Genomic DNA, 26,816 nt, shown 5'->3' with positions numbered 1-26,816 from the left:
CTCTCCGCCCGTAACATCAGGCTGCATGTAGAGTCCACTAAGTTTGCACCTCGCTACTTGGGTCCCTTCAAGGTCCTCGAACAGGTTAATCCTGTGGTCTACCGTCTGGCCCTTACTCCACGCCTTGGTATCACCGACACCTTTCATGTGTCCCTCCTTAAGCCCGTATACATGTCCCGGTTTTCTGAGTCATCTGCCAGGACATCGGCTTTGTCTACGGATGATTACGAGGTGAACGCTATTTTGGGGTACAAGGTGGTACGTGGTAAAAAATTCTGTTTGGTGGATTGGAAGGGTTATGGCCCTGAGGACAGGTCCTGGGAGCCTGCTGAGCACATTCGGGCTCCGCAGCTCATTGCTGCCTTTGAACGTAGCGAGGCCCAAGGAGGGGGGGGCCCTAGGAGGGGGGGTAATGTTAGGGGTCGAGTTCCCGCCTCTGCACAGGGGGAATCTCGGGCCATCTCCGCTGCGGTCTCCCATTCTTCTCCTGCCGCAGTGGAGCTTGCTCAGCAGAGACGTCAATCCCAGCGTCTCGCTCAGTCTGACTCTGTGCTTAGAGTTACTGCTGCGTTTCCTGCTTCTCCCATTGAAGTCAGTGCTGGGCAGCAGCGAGCGGACGTTTCTGGGGCTAAGTCCTGCTTTTTACATTCTGAGCATGCCCAGAGTAAGATCTCTCAGTGGAGATCCAGGGTCACATGATCAGATACTGCAGCTAAGGTCCTTGTAGCTGCTAGGACTAAATCCTGCTTTGCACTCTGAGCATGCCCAGGGCGAGATCTCTCAGTGCAGATCCTGGGTCACATGCTCAGGTGCTGCAGCACTCCATTGGTCCTTCTTTGGAAGGTCCTAAACATGCTGCAGCTATTTAAGCCTCGCATGGCCGCACGGCCATGCGCTAGTATTGTCTTGTAAATTTGTGTGTGTGTTGTGAGTGAAAGTCGCTCTTTAAATAACCCTCCCTATTGAATGTCTGTTCACGGAAGGTGTATGTTTGCTATCTAGCGCCCGACTTATCCAACAGCACGAAACACACATTACAGCTACCAGTTGCTGTGTCCGCCAGTACGGCGCCGTGCGCTTGCTCTGCGCTTTCCTTACCCAAGCCTGGGTGGTTAGTGGCGTCCGTCAGTGTGGCACCGCACGCACTCTTGTGCCTTTATATTACTATTTATGATCCTCTGACACACCCAGTTGCGGTGTTGTGCCAGCAAGTGTCTAATCGGACTTCAATCCTGTGTAGGGGTTGAGTCTGCTGACTTCTTGCTCGCGCTTTATGTGCGGTACTGCGGTCCTGTGACGCAACAGGATCGCTTCCTTCACGCAGGGTGAAGTTAACCCATGTGTGTATACTTAGTACCGCCATATAGTCCGTCTTACTAGCAGCAGGGTCTTTAACCTGCACGGTGGACCTCGGACGGCGAACGCACCTAATACCATTACACCTTATACTTGGTGCGTTCCGCCAGTCCTAACATAATACTAGCGCCAAGGTCTGGCTAGTAATGACGGACGATCAGCGTTTACAGCGGTACATCCAGCAGCTGGAGGGAAGGTTGGCGGCTCTTGAGCGTTCAACCTCAGCTGTGGATGTTACTGCTGTCGCTGTTCAGGCTGCAAGTGTGGCTGCAGCTACCTTGTCCACTGCCGCCCCTGTATCGACGCTATCTCGCCTCCCGCTACCAGAGAAATTTTCTGGTGGCAGTAAGTCCTGTAGGGGTTTCGTGAGTCAGTGCTCAATATATCTCGAGCTTCTGGCCTCTCGTTTCCCTACAGAGCGGGCTAAGGTGGGCTTTATCGTATCTTTATTGTCGGACAGGGCGTTGCAGTGGGCTACGCCGCTGTGGGAGCGTGGCGATCATGTGGTGCAGAGTGCTCCGTTATTCCTGAGCACTTTGAAACAGGTCTTTTTAGGACCTCGTGTCACCCATGATACGGCACTCCAACGGTTGGCATTGACTCAGGGCTCGTCCTTGCTCAGCCAGTTTGCCGTCCACTTCCGCACGCTAGCATCTGAGCTGGAGTGGTCGGATAAGGCCCTTATTCCTATATTTTGGAGGGGGCTGGCTGACCACGTTAAGGACGCCCTGGCCACTAGGGAGATTCCCGCCACACTGGAGGAATTAATAACAGTATCCACTCGTATTGACCTCCGTTTTCACGAGCGGAGGTTAGAGCGAGCCCAGTGAAGGCAGAGGTTTCGGCTGGCTCCCACCTTCGCCAAACCTTTGGAATCTCCAGTCCAGGCTCCTGAGTCCCATGAGCCTATGGTAGTGTCACGAGCGGGATCTAAGTCCCGGACCGCTCGTGCACTCCAGGTTTGTCATGTTTGCCAACAGTCAGGACATCTTGCCACCAGATGTCTCCAGCGGTCGAGGAAACGTCAGCGTCTAGTGGTAGTAGGTGGAGGTGCACTAGACACGGCGACGTTTGCCTCCAAATTATCCTTTAAGGGGACAATAACATTAGGCTCATCCTCCCACTCGGTAGACCTCTGCGTGGATTCTGGGGCGGAGGGCAATTTTATGTCTTCTGCCTTCGCCCAACGTCACGCAATACCCCTGGTTATGCTACCTCAACCAGTAACGGTACGAGTGGTGAATGGGTCGACACTGCCCGCACAGATAACACATCAGACCATCCCTTTTACTCTGTCCATGTCACCATCCCATCAGGAGATTATATCTCTGCTCATCATTCCTGAGGGGATTGATGAGGTCCTGTTGGGGATACCTTGGTTACGGTACCACTCTCCTCACATCGAGTGGTCCTCAGGCAGAATTCTGGGATGGGTTGAATCATGTGGGGGTAGGTGTCACCGAGAGTGCGTTCAGGTTGCTACTACAGAGGTACCCGCAGATCTATCCTCTCTCCCCAAGCAATATTGGTCGTATGCAGATGTGTTCTCCAAAAAGGCGGCGGAGACCCTTCCGCCCCATCGCCCCTATGACTGTCCTATTGATCTCTTGCCTGGTGCTGAGCCTCCCCAGGGTCGAGTCTATCCATTATCTCTCCCGGAGACGGAGGCAATGTCTCAGTACTTTCAAGAGAATCTGGCAAGAGGGTTCATCAGGAAGTCAGTGTCACCTGCTGGGGCAGGGTTCTTTTTCGTGCAGAAGAAGAATGGGGAACTACGTCCATGCATAGACTACAGGGGTCTTAACGCTATCACCGTTAAGAACAAGTATCCTTTGCCCAGGGCGAGATCTCTCAGTGGAGATCCAGGGTCACATGCTCAGGTGCTGCAGCACTCCATTGGTCCTTCTTTGGAAGGTCCTAAACATGCTGCAGCTATTTAAGCCTCGCATGGCCGCACGGCCATGCGCTAGAATTGTCTTGTAAATATGTGTGTGTGTTGTGAGTGAAAGTCGCTCTTTAAATAACCCTCCCTATTGAATGTCTGTTCACGGAAGGTGTATGTTTGCTATCTAGCGCCCGATTTATCCAACAGCACGAAACACACATTACAGCTACCAGTTGCTTTGTCCACCAGTACGGCGCCGTGCGCTTGCTCTGCACTTTCCTGACCCAAGCCTGGGTGGTTAGTGGCGTCCGTCAGTGCGGCACGCCACGCACTCTTGTGCCTTTATATTACTATTTATGTTCCTCTGACACACCCAGTTGTGGTGTTGTGCCAGCAAGTGTCTAATCGGACTTCAATCCTGTGTAGGGGTTGAGTCCGCTGACTTCTTGCTCGCGCTTTATGTGCGGTACTGCAGTCCTGTGATGCAACAGGATCGCTTCCTTCACGCAGGGTGAAGTTAACCCATGTGTGTATACTTAGTACCGCCATATAGTCCGTCTTACTAGCAGCAGGGTCTTTTACCTGCACGGTGGACCTCGGATGGCGAACGCACCTAATACCATTACACCTTATACTTGGTGCGTTCCACCAGTCCTAACATGTGGGGAGTAAATTGTCAAGGGAAAAGTCAATGTGAGCTCACGTGCCTTACCTAAAAGTAAGGTAGCAAGCCCTCAGATCCAATTGGGTTGAGTAATAAGCTTTGAACCTTTGGTTATCACCGTATTTTTGCATCAGGAATTCTGTAACATTACTTGTCCTGTGCAGAAAAAGGACAATGGGTGATCATAATTTAGAATGTTAAGTCCAGGGCTTAATACAATAAACAAGGCCATAGCCATTTAGTCTCTTGATTATGCTGCTGGGACTAGGATTTTTTGTTTTATTTGCAGTCACATGGAAATTATTCATCATTGGCACTGTCTACTGTGTACTCTACTCTCTCATAAACTTATTGCATGAATTTCCAAACATCTGCTATGATTGAAAATATTATCCCTTCTATATCAAAAGCCAAAAGAAAAATCTCCATGATACAGATATTAAAGCACAACTGTCCACCTCAGAAAGTGTGTTATAAAAAAACATATCTTTTTATGCTGTGATTTTTTAACCCCTTCAAGACCTTGCCCTTTTCCATTTTTGCATTCTCGTTTTTCGCTCCCCTCCTTCCCAGAGCCATAACTATTTCATTTTTCTGTCAATATGGCCATGAGAGGGCTTGTTTTTTGCGGGACAAGTTGCACTTTTGAACTACATCATTGGTTTTGCATGTTGTGTACTAGAAAATGGGAAAAAATTCCAAGTGCGGTGAAATTGCAAAAAAAGAGCAATCCCACACTTGTTTTTTGTTTGGCTTTTTTGCTAGGTTTACTAAATGCTAAAACTGACCTGCCATTTTGATTCTCCAGGTCATTACGAGTTCATAGACACCAAACATGTCTAGGTTACATTTTATCTAAGTGGTAAAAAAAAAAAACATTGTGCAATTTTCCAATACCCGTAACGTCTCCATTTTTCGTGATCTCGGGTTGGGTGAGGGCTTATTTTTTGCATGCCAAGCTGACATTTTTAGTGATACCATTTTGGTGCAGATATTTTCTTTTGTTTGCCCATTATTGCATTTTAATGCAATGTTGCGGCGACCAATAAAACATAATTCTGGCATTTCAATTTTTTTTCTCACTACGCTGTTTAGCGATCAGGTTAATGCTTTTTTTTATTGATAGATCGGGCGATTATGAACACGGCCATACCAAATATGTGTAGGTTTGATTTTGAATGGGGCAAAAGGGGGTGATTTAAACTTTTCTATATATTTTTTTCATATTTTTTTAAACGTTTTTTTTACTTTTGCCATGCTTCAATAACCTCCATGGGAGGCTAGAAGCTAGCATAGCCTGATTGGCTCTGCTGCATAGTAGCGATCATCAGATCGCTCCTATGTAGCTGAATTGCAGGCTTGCTATGAGCGCCAACCACAGGGTGGCGCTCACAGCAAGCCGGCATCAGTAATCATAGACGTCTCAAGGAGACCTCTGGTTACTATGCCGACGCATTGCTGACCACCGATCATGCAACGGGGTAGGCGATGTGAGTATTTCCGGCCACGCGGCCAGAAGCGTCAGTTAAATGCCGCTGTCAGCATTTGACAGTGGCATTTAACTAGTTAATAGCGGTGGGTGAATCGCGATTTCAAAACAGCTGACATGTCCCGGCTCTCCACCGGAGCCCACATCAAAGCAGGGGATCCGACCTCTGCCATAATAGTACGGCATAGGTCAGTAAGGGGTTAATAATCTAATATTAAACACACCCAAAAACAGAGACCTGATAAAGGTGGTTGTTATTTTAGTGTGAAGCTACCTAGCTTTATTGGTCCTGGGGTGTTATTTTTTAATCTTTTAAAGAAAGTGTGCGTTTTAATTTTATAATACTTGTTTTAATTGTCTAATTTAGCAACCACACATCCCAAGATCATACTGCATGCCATTGTCACATGTTAGTTTCTGGTCGTTAACTTACGTGCGGCTACTGCATTCTAGCTTCTACAAGATTAAGTTTTATGGTGGTAAAGGAGATGGACTGAGCAGAACACTGACTTAATCTGATGGTGTTGGTGTCAGAGGCTATATCATCCTGCTGTGCCAGAGATGATTGATTAAGAATAGTGATGAGCGAGTATACTGGTTGCTCGGGTTTTCCTGAGCATGCCCGGGTGGTCTCCGAGTATTTGTGAGTGCTCGGAGATTTAGTTTTTGTTGATGCATCTGCATGATTTACGGCTACTAGACAGCTTGAACTCATGTGGGGATTCCCTAGCAACCAGGCAACCCCCACATGTACTCAGGCTGGCTAGCAGTCGTAAATCATGCAACTGCGGTCAACGAAAACTAAATCTCCAAGCAATCACAAATACTAGGAGACCACCCGAGCATGCTCAGAGAAACCCGAGCAATGAGTATACTCGCTCATCACTAATTAAGAACATCAAAAAAACTGACCATCACATCCAAACACAAATTAGGTCTGGACAGGTGCTTACCTAGAGGAACCAACTCATATGCAATAAAACCAAAAGGTAGCACTCTGTAGTGCTGCAGCATGCAAACATGAAATATGAAAATTGAATTGCATTACTGCACTAGAAATATGAAAAAATTGAGAATGCTTAGCGCATAGATTGGCCAATTCATATGTACCAGGCAGCCATGTTAAGGCAATCCTTGTTGCCAGGACCTAATGCCAATCCTCACTTAGACAGTCTACATCTCTCTGGGAACCTAATATGAATCCTCTCTGTACTAAAGTCTAAATCTCAATGGAGGGGTAGAATCCTGCTGCATTCAAAAACGCCTGAGGCTAAGTCAAAAGGCAAATGCACATGAACATCAAAAAACTGACCGTCACATCCAAACACAAATCAGGTCTGCAAACGTGCTTACCTAGAGTAACCAACTCATAAAAATAAAACCAAAAGGTAGCAATCTGTGGGGCTATAGCATGCAAACATGAAATATGAAAATTGAATTGCATTATAGCACTAGAAATATGAAAAAAAATGAGAATTCTTAGTGCATAAATTGGCCAATTCATGTGTACCTGGCAGCCACGTTAAGGTGATCCTCATTGCTAGGACCTAATGCCAATCCTCACTTAGACAGTCTACATCTCTCTGGGAACCTAATATGAATCCTCTCTGGACTAAAGTCTATATCTCAACCACCATCATCCCTTAACCATATTTTGCATTCTGAATTGTCTGGCAGCGCAGATATAATCCACTAGCTCCCTGGATAATAACTGGCTCTTACATGGTATTCCATAGTATCAGAGGCAGACATACATTATCATTGGTGCCACCTGTGCAGCCCCCCAGCCCATTTCCAAAACAAAACAAGAGAATTGTGCAATATGATGTGCTATTGGACTGCAAAGGGCCCATATACTGTTCTTGCACAAAGGCCCTTTTTTGTTTGTGTTTGCCAGTGCATGGTGTGGAGGGGTTTCTGTCTCATGCTATTTTGTCCATTGCTGAAGAAAGATAGATACATATTTTAAAGTATAATTTTAATAGCACATATGAATTAAAAAATAATTAAACAGTAGGGGCAAGTGCACAAAAGAAAGTTCACAATAAAACATATAAGGAATGGGTATAAAGTGCATAATGGTGTTATATTGTAAAGTTGAGTGATGCATAAAATATCAAATACATAAATTCCTGAATAAATATTAGGAAAAAACTTGGCTTTTACTAAATAACAGATAATAACATACCATAAAGAAAGAGAATAACACAAGTGTAGAGACCCCAAGCCTCGGATATACCTTTCGCTAGGAGAAAGACTTTCTCAATGAGTGGCTTTCTCACTCCTTGAGAAAGCCACCGAGCGCAATGTACATTGGAGTCTTGGGGTCTATTTACTTGTCTTCTTCTATTTCTTCACGGTATGTCTGTTATGTGATATAAGCAAAGTTTTTTTCACTATACTAAACTATTCATTCATGTATTTGATAATTTATTTATCACTCACTTGTATATACTATACTTTTTTCTCTATATTCTACATACAGACCATTATACATTTTTAGAGAATACAAAATCATTACTTACATGTTACACATTCATTATATATTTTATAGTGAACCTTTTTGTGCATAGAATCTCACTATTTTATTGAGGGTTTTTTAAATTCATATGTACTAATAAAATTATACTGCAAAAAAAGATTTATCTATCTTTCTGTGATTATTCCCTCCTCTGAGTAGGATACTCAGTGCGTTCATTGTGACTATCAACCTATAGTAATGTGATATGATTTATATTGTGGTATATTTCTTGTCCATTGACAGTGCCACATTTTCGTTTAACATATATTTTTCCCACTATTATAACATTTGTTTGTTTCCAGATTTTTTTTTACTTAGCTAACCTTGGAAAATATGGAGTCAACCAGAGTTTACGTGATGAATAAAAAGGCTAAAATAACAAAATCATGACTGTACTATTGGTGTAACATAGTAACATAGTTATCAAGGCAAGGCTGAAATAAGACATTTGTCCATCCAGTTCAGCCTATATTCCATCATAATAAATCCCCAGATCTACGTCCTTCTACAGAATCTAATAATTGTATGATACAATATTGTTCTGCTCCAGGAAGACATCCAGGCCTCTCTTGAACCCTTCGACTGAGTTCGCCATCACCACCTCCTCAGGCAAGCAATTCCAGATTCTCACTGCCCTAACAGTAAAGAATCCTCTTCTATGTTGGTGGAAAAACCTCTCCTCCAGACGCAAAGAATGCCCTCTTGTGACCGTCACCTTCCTTGGTATAAACAGATCCTTGGAGACATATTATTATTGTCCCCTTATATACTTATACATGGTTATTAGATCGCCCCTCAGTCGTCTTTTTTCTAGACTAAATAATCCTAATTTTGCTAATCTCTCTGGGTATTATAGTTCCCCCATCCCATTTATTAATTTTGTTGCCCTCCTTTGTACTCGCTCTAGTTACATTATTATCTTCCTGAGCTCCGGTGCCCAAAACTGTACACAGTATTCCATGTGCGGTCTAACCAGGGATTTGTACAGAGGCAGTATAATGCTCTCATCATGTGTATCCAGACCTCTTTTAATGCACCCCATGATCCTGTTTGCCTTGGCAGCTGCTGCCTGGCACTGGCTGCTCCAGGTAAATTTATCATTAACTAGGATCCCCAAGTCCTTCTCCATGTCAGATTTACCCAGTGGTTTCCCTTTCAGTGTGTAATGGTGATATTGATTCCTCCTTCCCATGTGTATAACCTTACATTTATCATTGCTAAACCGCATCTGTCACCTTTCGGCCCAAGTATCCAACTTATCCAGATCCATCTGTAGCAGATGGTGTGGCGTGTATGTGTCTCTAGTTTGACAATTTCTAAACTGCACAGTTAAATATAATATTGTACTGTAATTATTTGAAGATTTTGTGTTCAATTAAATTAGTTCCACTGCCCATGACAGCTCATGAAACAGCAAACTACCTACAACAACTAATGGTATACTTGCGGAATGCTGCTAATTTGGAATAATCAAACATGCATGCAAAAAGAAAAACATCTATAAAATGTTTTTTTTTTAACTTTTAACCCTTTACCCCCTTAAGGGGGTTTGCACTCTAATAACCAGGCCAATTTTTACAATTCTGACCAGTGTCACTTTATGAGGTAATACCTTGGGAATGCTTCAACGGATCCCACTGATTCTCAGAATCTTTTTTTGAGACATATTGTATTTCATGATAGTGGGAAATTTTGTTCAACATCCGGCGGCAATAGTGTGAGCACATCTTCTGCGCATGCAAAATCGCCTAGGCGTATCCATATATCTCAAGTCTGTAAGTAGCAGGCCACAGGGATGCATGGATACATCTAAGGACAGAAAGGGATTAAAGATTTTTAATGCGATTGACAAACAACATAACCTATATTGCTACATTTGTTGGAGGTACATGTGTGGAAAGGATCTTGTGTCAGTGACAGCAGTATATTTTGTTGCACATATGCCTATTCAGTTGTACTAGCAATTTACCAGCAACAATAGTCGCCTTGTCGTTGACACCAGCCAATGACATAAAATGGCCAGTTTATGAGCTAATTATCTTCATCTTTAACTTATTTTCTATAACAGCCACGCATTTACAATGTTATATATTCTATATTTGTATGCTAGAAAATTACAGAGTGCAGCTTTAATTAGTTAGTTTCAAATATAAGAGGCTCTCTAACCTTGCACCTGTTCACACTTGTTTTTCTGTTTGGAAGTGACACCCAGTATTTTGATATCTGGTATGGGCATACTGTCATGCCCAGCCTTTAGTGTAATATCAAAAAGAGTATGTAGCATGACCAATGGATTTGTCGCACCCAACTGTACCAGATATACCTCAAGCATTTGTCAAAATTATTAGACATTATTAGGCATAGATCAGAACTGGCTTTCATTCTAATCTAGTTGATGCCAATGATTAAATAACTCTAGCATCATTCTAATCTAGTTGATGCCAATGATTAAATAACTCTAGCAGTCAGCATGTGATTATTGCATGAACCTTAAGAGAGACCCATGGAAAGCAGCACAGTTGTGAAGGATTTAAAATGTGAGTACTGATTATTTCTTGATTTTATGGCATTTCCATTCTTTGGCCTAATTTTTTGCAATCTAAGAAAACCCCTTTGACTTTAAGAATGACAAATATAAGTCCTTTAGTAATTTTTCAAGCTTCTGGAATATTTTAGAAAATGTTGTGTATATTATTGATATACTCTGAGTAATTCATTTTTCATAATGATATGTTTTTGCAATAATATCTTGGGTAAAATATGATCAAAACAAATTCGCTCTTGGTAAACTAATCAATAAATCTAGCAACTTTTTCTTTTAAAGAGTACACTAGACTTATTAGGATTATAGATTTATTCAGTTATTTTGAAGGAAAGTAGGAAAGTCCTATAACTAAAGCTTGGTATACAAGGTCACTAAGTTAGGCCAACCAAGTTTTCCAAAATACTATTGTATAGAATTCATGATTGCTAAAGCTCCTAGTTTGTTTGTTCCTTATTCATATTTGCAAATGTAGAATTAGAATGAGTTAGTGATCTCTCAATGTTAAAATTAACCTACCCTTAAAATTATAGACTGTTCATGTCTTTGTCAGTGGGAAAACCTACAAAATCAGCAAGGGATCAAATATTTATTTCCGGGTTGTGACCCTGTAGAACTCCATACTTGTAAGAATGAAGGGCTGCTGCTCTGACCCACATGCCGGTGGGAAGAAACGTACTCAAAACAAACAGGAAAAGATGCTACGAGGAAAGGGTAAAATGAATGACCAAAGAGTATATACCAGTAAAAATGTTTTTTATTAAATTAAGTGCATTAAAATCAAAATAAACTTGGAAACAAACATATTACTAGACTTAAAATAATGGTGATGCCAAAACAGTGTAATATAAAGCATAGTAAAATGTCTACCATGTTAGGTAAATCTACAGAGGCAATAATATAGTGGGTAGCACTTCTCCCCACAGTTTTAACCAGTAGATTACAACATGACTGGGCTACTTACATGAGATTAAAGATTTGTGGAAGCGTCCCCACCGCCCCAATGCTCGTTTTGTTTTAATACTTCATCAGGACATGCCTCTTGATGAAGTACTAAATCAAAACATGCATTTTGGGTGGTGGGGACGCTTCTACAAATCTTTTATCTCATTTAAGTAGCCCAGTCATGTTGTAATCTATTTTTTAAAACTGTGGGAAAGTGCTACCCTGTATATTTTTGCCTGTGTAGATTTACTTAACATGATAGGCATTTTACTATGATTTATATTGTATTGTTTTGGCATCCCCATTATTTTATGTCTAGTAGTATGATAGCAGAAAGCTGAAGAGGGGGAGCGAGAAAAGAAGAAAGCGCTACCTAAGCACAGAAAAAACTTTAAAATGACAATGGTGATGCTTTTGTATATGCTCACCTGTAGGTGCAGACTAGGCACAACTCTATGAATGATTTTGTTAGGCGTTGGATTCAAACTTCATGGCTTGCTGCCCATCTGAATAGGGTGGAAAAGTGTTAGCCCTGTTCCATTCACTGCTCAAAAAGGAAATATAGTGGAAAAAGTTTTTTGGGAGGTGCCTCCTTCTAGTAGCTGGAATCCCAAAAAGACCATGTTTCTGGAGGAAACTCCAGGTGGTGTTCCAGAGTAAAAATATTACACTTGCATGTTTATAATAAATTTATTCTAAAAATATTTTTTTAAGTGCACTAAGAACATAAAAAACTTTTAAAAACTTTTTAAAAAACACAACACGTTTCTGCTCTGGGGAGCCTTCCTCAGGTGTTCCTCAGATTCCAGGTACTAGAGGGAAGCGCCTCCGAAAAAGCTTTTTCCACTATATGTACAGTAGTATGTTTGTTTCCAAGTTTATTTTGATTTTAATGCATTTAATTTAATAAAACTTTTTTTTACAGGTATCTACTCTTTGATTATTAATTTAACCTTTTCTTTACATAAAGTGTCTATTCATACGTTCAATTACCCTATAATTCTAGTGGGCTTTTTTTCTTCTTGTTGTTCAAACTGGAAAAGAACAGTGATTCCTTGGAGCTGCAAGAGTTGACTTCATCACCAGTTATAATATGTTACACAAAGTCTCCTTCCTAATATAGGGAAGTAACTTGTGTAAATACTTTTATTTTTTCTCTTCGGAATTTCTTATTATATATATAAATAATTTTAAGACACCATACATATACCCTATATAAATCACATTTATATGTAACAAATGGTCTTATACTGCAAATTTTACATATGTGATTGGTATGAGCTGTTGGTTTCAATTATTTATTGTTTTAAGCTGTGTATGTTACTTTCCTCCCCTATACAAGGGAGAAGGCTCTGTATAACACACTATTCCTAATGAAGGAGTCAACCCGACTTCAAAACCCATCACATGAATAATGATCCAGAGAACATTGTTATCACTGTTTGCAGGGCCTAGGAATCACTGCTCTTTTTCCCTTTTGAATACATTTTAGGTTTTCTGTCTATGAAAGCTACATGCTAATCATAATATTTGTCACTTAACCCCTTTACCCCCAAGGGTGGTTTGCACGTTAATGACCAGGCCAATTTTTACAATTCTGACCACTGTCCCTTTATGAGGTTATAACTCCGAAACGCTTCAACGGATCCTGGTGATTCTGACATTGTTTTCTCGTGACATATTGTACTTCATGATAGTGGTAAAATTTCTTTGATAGTACCTGCGTTTATTTGTGAAAAAAACGGAAATTTGGCGAAAATTTTGAAAATTTCGCAATTTTCAAACTTTGAATTTTTATGCAATTAAATCACAGAGATATGTCACACAAAATACTTAATAAGTAACATTTCCCACATGTCTCCTTTACATCAGCATAATTTTGGAACCAATTTTTTTTTTGTTAGGGAGTTATAAGGGTTAAAAGTTGACCAGCAATTTCTCATTTTTACAACACCATTTTTTTTTAGGGACCACGTCTCATTTGAAGTCATTTTGAGGGGTCTATATGATAGAAAATGCCCAAGTGTGACACCATTCTAAAAACTGCACCCCTCAAGGTGCTCAAAACCACATTCAAGAAGTTTATTAACCCTTCAGGTGTTTAATAGGAATTTTTGGAATGTTTAAATAAAAATGAACATTTAACTTTTTTACACAAAAAATTTACTTCAGCTCCAATTTGTTTTATTTTACCAAGGGTAACAGGAGAAATTGGACCCAAAAAGTTGTTGTCCAATTTGTCCTGAGTACGCTGATACCCCATATGTGGCAGTAAACCACTGTTTGGGCGCATGGGAGAGCTCGGAAGGGAAGGAGCGCTATTTGACTTTTCAATGCAAACTTGACAGGAATTGAGATGGGACGCCATGTTGCGTTTGGAGAGCCACTGATGTGCCTAAACATTGAAACCCCCCACAAGTGACACCATTTTGGAAAGTAGACCCCCTAAGGAACTTATCTGGATGTGTGGTGAGCACTTTGACCCACCAAGTGCTTCACAGAAGTTTATAATGCAGAACCGTAAAAATAAAAAATCATATTTTTTCACAAAAATTATATTTTTGCCCCCAATTTTTTATTTTTCCAAGGGTAAGAGAAGAAATTGGACCTCAAAAGTTGTTGTCCAATTTGTCCTGAGTACGCTGATACCCCATATGTGGCAGTAAACCACTGTTTGGGCGCATGGGAGAGCTCGGAAGGGAAGGAGCGCAGTTTGACTTTTCAATGCAAAATTGACAGAAATTGAGATGGGACGCCATGTTGCGTTTGGAGAGCCACTGATGTGCCTAAACATTGAAACCCCCCACAAGTGACACCATTTTGGAAAGTAGACCCCCTAAGGAACTTATCTAGAGGTGTGGTGAGCACTTTGACCCACCAAGTGCTTCACAGAAGTTTATAATGCAGAACCGTAAAAATAAAAAATCATATTTTTTCACAAAAATTATATTTTTGCCCCCAATTTTTTATTTTTCCAAGGGTAAGAGAAGAAATTGGACCTCAAAAGTTGTTGTCCAATTTGTCCCGAGTACGCTGATACCCCATATGTGGCAGTAAACCACTGTTTGGGCGCATGGGAGAGCTCGGAAGGGAAGGAGCGCCGTTTGACTTTTCAATGCAAAATTGACAGGAATTGAGATGGGACGCCATGTTGCGTTTGGAGAGCCACTGATGTGCCTAAACATTGAAACCCCCCACAAGTGACACCATTTTGGAAAGTAGACCCCCTAAGGAACTTATCTGGATGTGTGGTGAGCACTTTGACCCACCAAGGGCTTCACAGAAGTTTATAATGCAGAGCCATAAAAATAAAACAAAATTTTTTTCCCACAAAAATTATTTTTTAGCCCCCAGTTTTGTATTTTCTCTAGGGTAAGAGGAGAAATTGGACCACAAAAGTTGTTGTCCAATTTGTCCTGAGTACGCTGATACCCCATATGTGGGGGGGAACCACCGTTTGGGCGCATGGGAGGGTTCGGAAGGGAAGGAGCGCCATTTGGAATGCAGACTTAGATGGAATGGTCTGCAGGCGTCACATTGCGTTTGCAGAGCCCCTAATGTACCTAAACAGTAGAAACCCCCCACAAGTGACACCATTTTGGAAAGTAGACCCCCTAAGGAACTCATCTTGATGTGTTGTGAGAGCTTTGAACCCCCAAGTATTTCACTACAGTTTATAACGCAGAGCCATGCAAATAAAAAATATTTTTTTTTCCACAAAAATTATATTTTAGCCCCCAGTTTTGTATTTTTCCAAGGTTAGCAGGAGAAATTGGACCCTAAATGTTGTTGTCCAATTTGTCCTGAGTACGCTGATACCCGATATGTGGGGGGGAACCACCGTTTGGGCGCATGGGAGGGCTCGGAAGGGAAGGAGCATCATTTGGAATGCAGACTTAGATGGATTGGTCTGCAGGCGTCACATTGCGTTTGCAGAGCCCCTAATGTACCTAAACAGTAGAAACCCCCCACAAGTGACCCCATATTGGAAACTAGACCCCTCAATGAACTTATCTAGATGTGTTGTGAGAACTTTGAACCCCCAAGTGTTTCACTACAGTTTATAACGCAGAGCCGTGAAAATAAAAAATCTTTTTGTTTTCCCACAAAAATTATTTTTTAGCCCCCAGTTTTGTATTTTCCCAAGGGTAACAGGAGAAATTGGTCCACAAAAGTTGTTGTCCAATTTGTCCTGAGTACGCTGATACCCGATATGTGGGGGGGAACCACCGTTTGGGCGCATGGGAGGGCTCGGAAGGGAAGGAGCATCATTTGGAATGCAGACTTAGATGGATTGGTCTGCAGGCATCACATTGCGTTTGCAGAGCCCCTAATGTACCTAAACAGTAGAAACCCCCCACAAGTGACCCCATATTGGAAACTAGACCCCTCAATGAACTTATCTAGATGTGTTGTGAGAACTTTGAACCCCCAAGTGTTTCACTACAGTTTATAACGCAGAGCCGTGAAAATAAAAAATCTTTTTGTTTTCCCACAAAAATTATTTTTTAGCCCCCAGTTTTGTATTTTCCCAAGGGTAACAGGAGAAATTGGTCCACAAAAGTTGTTGTCCAATTTGTCCTGAGTACGCTGATACCCCATATGTTGGGGTAAACCCCTGTTTGGGCACACAGGAGAGCTCGGAAGGGAAGGAGCACTGTTTTACTTTTTCAACGCAGAATTGGCTGGAATTGAGATCGGACGCCATGTCGTGTTTGGAGAGCCCCTGATGTGCCGAAACAGTGGAAACCCCCCAATTATAACTGAAACCCTAATCTAAACACACCCCTAACCCTAATTCCAACGGTAACCCTAACCACACCTCTAACCCTGACACACCCCTAACCCTAATCCCAACCCTATTCCCAACTGTAAATGTAATCTAAACCCTAACCCTAACTTTAGCCCCAACCCTAACTGTAGCCCCAACCCTAACCCTAACCCTAATCCTAGCCCTAACCCTAGCCCTAACCCTAGCCCTAACCCTAGCCCTAACCCTAGCCCTAACCCTAGCCCTAGCCCTAGCCCTAACCCTAGCCCTAACCCTAGCCCTAACCCTAGCCCTAACCCTAGCCCTAACCCTAGCCCTAACCCTAGCCCTAGCCCTAACCCTAGCCCTAACCCTAGCCCTAATGGGAAAATGGAAATAAATACATTTTTTTTTATTTTTCCCTAACTAAGGGGGTGATGAAGGGGGGTTTGATTTACTTTTATAGCGAGTTTTTTAGCGGATTTTTATGATTGGCAGCCGTCACACACTGAAAGACCCTTTTTATTGCAAAAAATATTTTTTGCAATACCACATTTTGAGAGCTATAATTTTTCCATATTTTGGTCCACAGAGTCATGTGAGGTCTTGTTTTTTGCGGGACGAGTTGACGTTTTTATTGAAAACATTTTTGGGCACGTGACATTTTTTTATCGCTTTTTATTCCGATTTTTGTGAGGAAGAATGACCAAAAGCCAGCTATTCATGAATTTCTATTGGGGGAGGCGTTTATACCGTTCCGCGTTTGGTAAAATTGATAAATCAGTTTTATTCTTCGGGTCAGTACGATTACAGCGATACCTCATTTATATCATTTTTTTATGGTTTGGTGCTTTTATACGATAAAAACTATTTTACAGAAAAAATAATTATTTTTGCATCGCTTTATTCTCAGGACTATAACTTTTTTATTTTTTTGCTGATGATGCTGTATGGCGGCTCTTTTTTTGCGGGACAATATGACGCTTTCAGCGGTACCATGGTTATTTATATCTGTCCTTTTGATCGCGTGTTATTCCACTTTTTGTTCGGCGGTATGATAATAAAGCGTTGTTTTTTGCCTCGTTTTTTTTTTTTTTTTCTTACGGTGTTTACTGAAGGGGTTAACTAGTGGGCCAGTTTTATAGGTCGGGCCGTTACGGACGCGGCGATACTAAATATGTGTACTTTTATTGGTTTTTTTTTTTTATTTAGATGAAGAAATGTATTTATGGGAATAATATTTTTTTTTTTTTTTCATTATTTTGGAATATTTTTTTTTATTTTTTTTACACATTTGGAAATTTTTTTTTTTACTTTTTTACTTTGTCCCAGGGGGGGACATCACAGATCAGTGATCTGACAGTTTGCACAGCACTCTGTCAGATCACTGATCTGATAGGAGTGCAGGCTGCTTCACAGTGCCTGCTCTGAGCAGGCTCTGTGAAGCCACCTCCCTCCCTGCAGGACCCGGATCCGCGGCCATCTTGGATCCGGGGCTCGAGCAGGCAGGGAGGTGAGGAGACCCTCGCAGCAACGCGATCACATCGCGTTGCTGCGGGGGGCTCAGGGAAGCCCGCAGGGAGCCCCCTCCCTGCGCGGTGCTTCCCTGTACCGCCGGCACATCGCGATCATCTTTGATCGCGGTGTGCCAGGGGTTAATGTGCCGGGGGCGGTCCGTGACCGCTCCTGGCACATAGTGCCGGATGTCAGCTGCGATAAGCAGCTGACACCCGGCCGCGATCGGCCGCGCTCCCCCCGTGAGCGCGGCCGATCGGCTATGACGTACTATCCCGTCCAGGGTCAGATAAGCCCAGGGCACCTCGACGGGATAGTACGTCTAAGGTCACAGAGGGGTTAATTACTAACAGTGATATGGAAAATAGATCTAATGCCCTGTACTACGGTTGTAGCATTTTCTAGCACACATCATGTTATAGCAAAATATCTTGATGCAGAAAAGTGTGACTTGACATCTAACTGAGAAGCAATCCTCCCATCCAAGTTGTTATGCTCTTAATATATTGAAATCCTCATATTATACAGCACTGTGTACTTGCAATTGCTCATTTTGCATTTCTGCCCAGTAAATTCTTCTGTTTTCTATGCTCTATATAGAATTAGAAAGTCTATTATTCCTGCATTTATAATTCCCCTCTTCAATTCCTCACTCATCTGCTCCGTTCCTCCTCCTGCTAGAGTTTTGCAGTGGCTTATGACCCATACAGGGAAATATGACCTCTTGTTTCTGCATAGAGCTTAGAAGGATTCAGCTAGTCAACTTTTAATCATGTGATGTCATAGACCTAATGGAAAAGAGAAGAATTAACTGAAAAGAAAGGCAAAATGAGCAATTGTAAGTTCACATTGCTATATAATATGATGGTTGGAATATATTTAGAGGATAAAAACTTTGATGGGAAAAGTATTTCTTTAAGTGTTCAGTTAGAGTTTATTACAAACAGGTTTATTTTGCATTATATTACAGATAACCTCTTGTGTGTTAGGTTAAAGAATGCTTTATTTGTATATACGTTATACAGCAAACATAGAGCGACCATGTCAAAATACGGTAAACTTGCAAGTCCCAGGACCAATGTCATAACTATGTTTAGATAATACTAAATCTTAGCCTTAGTTTACAGACAATGCTTTAAATAGTCAAACTGATCTTGTTGCTACTTTAACTTTGCCATTCACACATCACTGAACATCTTCATAATTAATCATTTGATTGCACATTACAGCTAGATAATTACAAAGTGTTCTTTGTATCATTAATTATTGTGGAAAGGAAGAGATGGGAGGAGATTAAGCTAAAATTGCTTACTGGAATTATCTTTTGTTTTTACATCCTAATTTTTAAAACACTGATATTATGTTTTTCATCTGTTCCCTAGAAATAAAAACATAAAGTAAATTTAATATAACTGTTTGTCATAAACTAAATTCTTAATACATGTCTCTAAAATATTGAAAAAGTTCCTGATTTCACATTCAGATATCAAGTTTCTTGTAACATATTAAGTCATGTGCTGTCACAGGGGGTATCAGAGTGGAGAGCCACTAAAAACAGCACTTAAATTCTTCTGTTTCAGTCTGATTTAATTTGACATAGTGAGCCATTTATTTAAATGTATGGCATATCTGAACTGCGGTGTATATATGTATATACTTTATATACTTTAGTGTTAGTATGTTACTATATTCACCTATCACAGACTTCTTCACAATTCAGCACTGCTCCTCTTGTGTGACATTACTGCTCTTCAGACTCTACGAGTCACTCTGTGCTCGGTGTGACCCAGAATTGGCTTTTACAATGTAAGCATATTGAGAATCAGAGCAAGGCTCCATAGACTTACATTATAAATGAGACATCCAGGTCACACATCAAGGACAGAGTGATCCTGAGAGTCTAAATTGCAAACACATGACTCAGAAGAGAACTAGAATGGTGCTGGGTACTGAAGAATGCTTCTATAGGTGAGTATATTAACACACTGACACTATAATAAATATACATACACACTGGTTAAGGGGGGGAAAAGTTCATGACAGGGGGCTTCTTTAAACATGCACAGGGCAATCCCTTTAACCCCTTTCCAACACTGGGTGTAAAAGTATGCCCACGTCGGACTCTCCCTCTTGGTGCGGGCTCTGGCGCTGAGCTTGCACCTTTTTGGGCACATTTCAGCTGATCTATACAGCTGACATGTGCCCACAACAGCCACGTGTGGAAACGCGATTAACCTGCGTCTGTTACCTAGTTAACTGCTGCAGTCAATCTCTGACAGCGGCATTTAACTTGCAATAACTGGAAGCATGGCGCTAATCCCGCCCATCGGCGACCCCGTCACATGATAGCGGGTCATCTATGGGTCGGCATTACAATCAGAAGTCTGAAGCAAACCTCTATGCTTGTCATTACCAGATTGCTATAGAAATAAACACTTGAAATACATAACTCTGTTTGTAATGACTCTTTACGGTACATGAGTTTCACTTATTGCATTGAAGAACTTAAATAAATTAACTTTTTGATGATATTCTAATTTACTAAGAAGCATTTGTTGATGCCAGTTGACAGTGTGAAAGAATGATGCTCATGCACACATTGCCTATTGGGATCCATATGCGGCTATAATTGCAAAGTATTGTTTAGAATTACTTCACTAGCTTTGTGTCCTGGAAGAGACAGTAACAAATGTTTCTTCCAAGATACAAATGTTTGCTAGTAGGGTTGAGCGAAACGGGTCGTTCATTTTCAAAAGTCGCCGACTTTTGGCAAAGTCGGGTTTCATGAAACCCGATCCGACCCCTGTGCGGGGTCGGCCATGCGGTACGCGACTTTCGCGCCAAAGTCGCGTTTCAATGACGCGAAAAGCGCCATTTCTCAGCCAATGAAGGTAAACGCAGAGTGTGGGCAGCGTGATGACATAGGTCCTGGTCCCCACCATCTTAGAGAAGGGCATTGCAGTGATTGGCTTGCTGTCTGCGGCGTCACAGGGGCTATAAAGGGGCGTTCCCGCCGACCGCCATGTTACTGCTGCTGATCTGAGCCTAGGGAGAGGTTGCTGCCGCTTCGTCAGAAGCAGGGATAGCGTTAGGCAGGGTCCATTAACCACCAAACCGCTTGTGCTGTAGCGATTTCCACTGCCCAACACCACCTTCGGTGTGCAGGGACAGTGGAAGCTACATTTTTTTTTTTCCTCAGCGCTGTAGCTCATTGGGCTGCCCTAGAAGGCTCCCTGATAGCTGCATTGCTGTGTGTACGCTGCTGTGCAAACCAACTTCTTTTTTCAAAGCACAAATCCTCTTGTTCCTTCCTTTCTGCACAGCTATCTTGTTTGTTTGTCCACACTTTTTATTTAATTTGTGCATCAGCCCACTCCTTATTGCTGCCTGCCATACCTGGCTGAAATTACTGCAGGGAGATAGTAATTGAAGGACAGTTCCTTTTTTTTTTTTTTTGTGGGAGATTAAGATTGGCATTTCTGCTAGAGTGCCATCCCTGTCTGTGCCATCTCTCACTCAGTGGGCCATAGAAAGCCTACTTATTTTTTTGCTTGATTTGGGTTCTAAAATCTACCTGAAAAAATCACTACATCAATCTGTGGGAGAAAAATATTGGCCTCAGGGCTTGTGTGCCACTCCTGACTCCTGTGTGTGCCATCTCTCAGTCAGTGGGCCATAGAAAGCCTATTTATTTTTTTGCTTGATTTGGGTTTCAAAATCTACCTGAAAAAATCACTACATCAATCGGTGGGAGAAAAATATTGGCCTCAGGGCTTGTGTGCCTCTCCTGACTCCTGTGTGCATCATCACTCACTCAGTGGGCCATAGAAAGCCTATTTTTTATTTTGCTTTATTTGGGTTCTAAATTCTACCTGAAAAAATCAATAAATCAATCAGTGGGAGATTAATATTGGCCTTTGGGCTTGTGTGCCAGTCCTAAGCATGCCATCTCTCTCACAAATAGTGGGCCATAGAAAGCCTATTTATTTTTATTTTTTTGGTTTTATAAATTCTCCCTGAAAAAAAAAGGGAGATTAATATCGGCCTTTGGGCTTGTGTGCCAGTCCTAAGCGTGCCATCTCTCTCTCTCAGATAGTGGGCCATAGAAAGCCTATTTATTTATTTTTTTATTGGGTTTATAAATTTTCCCTGAAAAAAAAAAATAAAGTGGGAGATTAATATTGGCCTCTGGGCTTGTGTGCCAGTCCTGAGCGTGCCATCTCTCTCACAAATAGTGGGCCATAGAAAGCCTATTTATTTTTTTGGTTGATTTGGGTTCTAAATTCTACCTGAAAAAATCAATAAATCAATCAGTGGGAGATAAATATTGGCCTCTGGGCTTGTGTGCCACTCCTGACTCCTGTGTGCGTCATCTCTCACTCAGTGGGCCATAGAAAGCCTATTTTTTGTTTTATTTGTTTTCTAAATTCTCCCTGAAGAAATCATTTTATTTTATTTGGTTTCTAAATTCTTCCTGAAAAAATCATTTTATTCTATTATTTTTTTTTTCTAAAGTCTCCCTGAAAAAAAAAAAAAAATCAAATCAGTGGGAGATTAATATTGCCCTTTCTGCTTGTGTGCCAGTCTTGACTCCTGGGTGTGCCATCTCTCTCTCTCTCTCCAATTGTGGGCCATAGAAAGCCTATTATTTTTTTTTCTTGATTTGGGATCCAAAATCTACCTGAAAAAATCACTACATCAATCATTGGGAGAAAAATATTGGCCTCTGGGCTTGTGTGCCACTCCTGACTCCTGTGTGCGTCATCTCTCACTCAGTGGGCCATAGAAAGCCTATTTTTTGTTTTATTTGTTTTCTAAATTCTCCCTGAAGAAATCATTTTATTTTATTTGGTTTCTAAATTCTTCCTGAAAAAATCATTTTATTCTATTATTTTTTTTTTCTAAAGTCTCCCTGAAAAAAAACAAAAATCAGTGGGAGATTAATATTGCTCTTTCTGCTTGTGTGCCAGTCTTGACTCCTGGGTGTGCCATCTCTCTTTCTCTCTCCAATTGTGGGCCATAGAAAGCCTATTATTTTTTTTGCTTGATTTGGGTTCCAAAATCTACCTGAAAAAATCTATACATCAATCATTGGGAGAAAAATATTGGCCTCTGGGCTTGTGTGCCACTCCTGACTCCTCTGTGTGGCATCTCTCACCCAGTGGGGCATAGAAAGCCTTTTTTTTTTTTTTATTTGGTTTCTAAATTGTCATTGGAAAAATCATTTTGTTATTTGGCTTCTAAATTCTTCCTGAAAAAATCATTTTATTTTATTTTGTTTCTAAAGTCTCCCTGAAAAAAAAAAAAAACAAATAAAAAAAAACAGTGGGAGATTAATATTTACATTTGTGCTTCAGTGACAGTCCTGCGTATGTGGCATCTCTCTCATTTGGTGCCACCAAAAACAGAGTGTGTAACATTGTGCCTGATTTTCGTTGTGGTCTCACCCACCTGTAAAGGGGTAGCTAAATCATACTGAAGTTATAGCTCACCATGTAAGTTGTGTGACAGCAACAAATACCGTTAGTTTGGTTACGTTTTTAAAACAATGAGGAAGTCTGGTGGAAGAGTTCGTGGCCGGGGGCGTTCATTGTCAGCTGGTAATGAGGGTAGTGGTAGTGGTGGAGCATCAGGTGGTCGTGGGAAAAAAAATATTGCACCTAAGTCTGGAGCTGTGGAGTCAGGTTCGTCGTCTGGCTACACAAGGCCTCGAACGCTCCCTTTTCTGGGAGTAGGAAAACTGCTTTTAAAGCCGGAGCAGCAAGAGCAAGTTTTGGCTTATCTTGCTGACTCAGCCTCTAGCTCTTTTGCCTCCTCTCGTGAAACTGGTAAATGTAAAAGCAGCGCGTCGTTAGTGGATGTTCACGGTCAGGGACAAGTCGCTTCCTTGTCCTCTTCAGCAAAAACAACAACAGAGAAGAATGCAGCAGGCGACACAACGGGTTACTCCATGGAGCTCTTTACACATACCGTCCCTGGCTTAGAAAGTGAAGCAGTTAACAGTCCATGCCCATTACAAGTTGAATCTGACATGGAGTGCACTGATGCACAGCCACAGCCAGACTACTATGCTGGTCCTTTGACTCATACCACAACATTGCCCTCGCAGGGTAATGATCAAGAATCAGACCCTGATGAGACTATGTTGCTCCATCACGAACGCTATACCACCGACCGACACGGTGACACAGACGAAGTTGCACACGAGCTACAAGAAGAGGTAATAGATGACCCAGTTCTTGACCCCGATTGGCAGCCATTGGGGGAACAGGGTGCAGGCGGCAGCAGTTCTGAAGCGGAGGAGGAGGGGCCGCAGCAGGCATCAACATCGCAACAGGTTCCATCTGCCGGGCCCGTATCTTGCCCAAAACGCGTGGCAAAGCCAAAACCTGTTGGAGGACAGCGTGGCCATCCGGTTAAAGCTCAGTCTGCAATGCCTGAAAAGGTATCCGATGCTAGAAAGAGTGCAGTCTGGCATTTTTTTAAACAACATCCAATTGATCAGCGCAAAGTCATCTGTCAAAAATGTTCAACTACCTTAAGCAGAGGGCAGTATCTGAAAAGTCTCAATACAAGTTGCATGCATAGACATTTAACCACCATGCATTTGCAAGCTTGGACTAACTACCAAACGTCCCTTAAGGTTGTAGCACCCTCGGCCAATGAAGCTAGTCATCAACGCAACATCCCTTCCGGCAGTGTAGGGCCACCATTTTCCGCACCACCTGCAGTATCTGTGCAGGTTTCTTTGCCAGGCCAAAGCAGTCAGGGCCAGGGAATCACCAGTTTCGTAGTAGGAAACACTGCATCTAGGGCACCGGCGGCAACAATACCATCTCCCACCGTTTCTCAGTCTGCCATGTCCACCGGCACCCCCGCTAGTTCCACGATCTCCAGCTCTCCAGTCCAGCTCACCCTACATGAGACTATGGTTAGAAAAAGGAAGTACTTAGCCTCGCATCCGTGTACACAGGGTTTGAACGCCCACATAGCTAGACTAATCTCGTTAGAGATGATGCCCTACCGGTTAGTTGAAAGCGAAGCTTTCAAAGCCCTGATGGACTACGCTGTTCCACGCTACCAGCTACCCAGTCGACACTTTTTTTCCAGAAAAGCCATCCCAGCCCTCCACCAGCATGTTAAAGAGCGCATCGTCCATGCACTCAGGCAATCTGTGAGCACAAAGGTGCACCTGACAACAGATGCATGGACCAGTAGGCATGGCCAGGGACGTTACGTGTCCATCACGGCATACTTGGTGAATGTTGTGGATGCAGTGTCCACAGGGGACAGCAAGTTTGGGACAGTTCTGCCTAGCCCACGGTCTAGGAAACAGTTGGCTGTAGCCGTTCGCACCCCCTTCTCCTCCTCCTCGTCCTCCTGCAGAAGCGAGAGCTCGTCCACAGACCGCAGTCGCACAACCACTCCATCCGCATCTGCCACTGTTGCACACCAGGTCTCCCATTATGGGGCAGCTACTGGCAAACGTCAGCAGGCTGTATTGGCTATGAAGTGTTTGGGCGACAACAGACACACCGCGGAAGTTCTGTCCGAGTTCTTGCAGAAAGAAACGCAGTCGTGGCTGGGCACTGTAGATCTTGAGGCAGGCAAGGTAGTGAGTGATAACGGAAGGAATTTCATGGCTGCCATCTCCCTTTCCCAACTGAAACACATTCCTTGCCTGGCTCACATCTTAAACCTGGTGGTGCAGTGCTTCCTGAAAAGTTATCCGGGGTTATCCAACCTGCTCCTCAAAGTGCGTGGACTTTGCTCACATATCCGCCGTTCGCCCGTACACTCCAGCCGTATGCAGACCTATCAGCGTTCTTTGAACCTTCCCCAGCATCGCCTAATCATAGACGTTGCAACAAGGTGGAACTCAACACTGCACATGCTTCAGAGACTGTGCGAACAGAGGCGGGCTGTTATGTTTTTGTGGGAGGATACACATACACGGGCAGGCAGTAGGATGGCAGACATGGAGTTGTCAGGTGTGCAGTGGTCGAAGATTCAAGACATGTGTCAAGTCCTTCAGTGTTTTGAGGAATGCACACGGCTGGTTAGTGCAGACAACGCCATAATAAGCATGAGCATCCCCCTAATGCGTCTGCTGATGCAAAGTTTGACGCACATAAAGGATCAGGCGTCTGCAGCTGAGGAAGAGGAAAGCCTTGATGACAGTCAGCCATTGTCTGGCCAGGGCAGTGTACAGGACGAGGTAGCGGACGAAGAGGAGGAGGAGGACGAGGAGGATGATGGGGATGATTATATTTTTAATGAGGAAGCTTTTCCGGGGCCACTGGAAATTGTTGGCGCGGCAAGGCCGGGTTCTGGTTTTTGGAGGGACACAAGTGACGTGGATTTGCCTGAAACTGCCCCTCAACCAAGCACAACCGCAGATTTGAGAACTGGAACTTTGGCCCACATGGTGGATTATGCCTTACGTATCCTCAAAAGGGACACACGCATTACTAAAATGATGAACGATGACGATTACTGGTTGGCCTGCCTCCTTGATCCTCGCTATAAAGGCAAATTGCAAAATATAATGCCACATGACAACTTGGAAATAATATTAGCAACCAAACAATCAACTCTTGTTGACCGTTTGCTTCTGGCATTCCCTGCACACAGCGCCTGTGATCGTTCTCACACGAGCTGCAGGGCCAGCAGACCAGAGGTGTTAGAGGGGCAGAAATCAGAAGTGGCGTTGGCCAGAGGGGTTTTCTGACCAGGTTGTGGAGTGATTTTGCTATGACCGCAGACAGGACAGGTACTGCAGCATCAATTCAAAGTGACAGGAGACAACATTTGTCCAGTATGGTTACTAACTATTTTTCATCCCATATCGACGTTCTCCCTCAACCGTCATTCCCATTTGATTACTGGGCATCCAAATTAGACACCTGGCCAGAAGTGGCAGAATATGCATTGCAGGAGCTTGCTTGCCCGGCAGCTAGTGTCCTATCAGAAAGAGTATTCAGTGCTGCAGGTTCAATACTAACAGAAAAAAGGACTCGTCTGGCTACCCAAAATGTAGATGATCTAACCTTCATTAAAATGAACCACAACTGGATTTCGAAATCTTTTGCCCCACCTTGCCCGGCTGACACCTAGCTTTCCTATGAAAAGGTCTTGTCTGTGGACTA

The sequence above is a fragment of the Ranitomeya imitator genome, chromosome 1 (assembly GCF_032444005.1).
Source record: "Ranitomeya imitator isolate aRanImi1 chromosome 1, aRanImi1.pri, whole genome shotgun sequence".
In the NCBI taxonomy this organism is placed as follows: domain Eukaryota; kingdom Metazoa; phylum Chordata; class Amphibia; order Anura; family Dendrobatidae; genus Ranitomeya; species Ranitomeya imitator.
The sequence above is the reverse complement of the archived record's forward strand: the minus strand, read 5'-3'. Positions refer to the sequence as shown.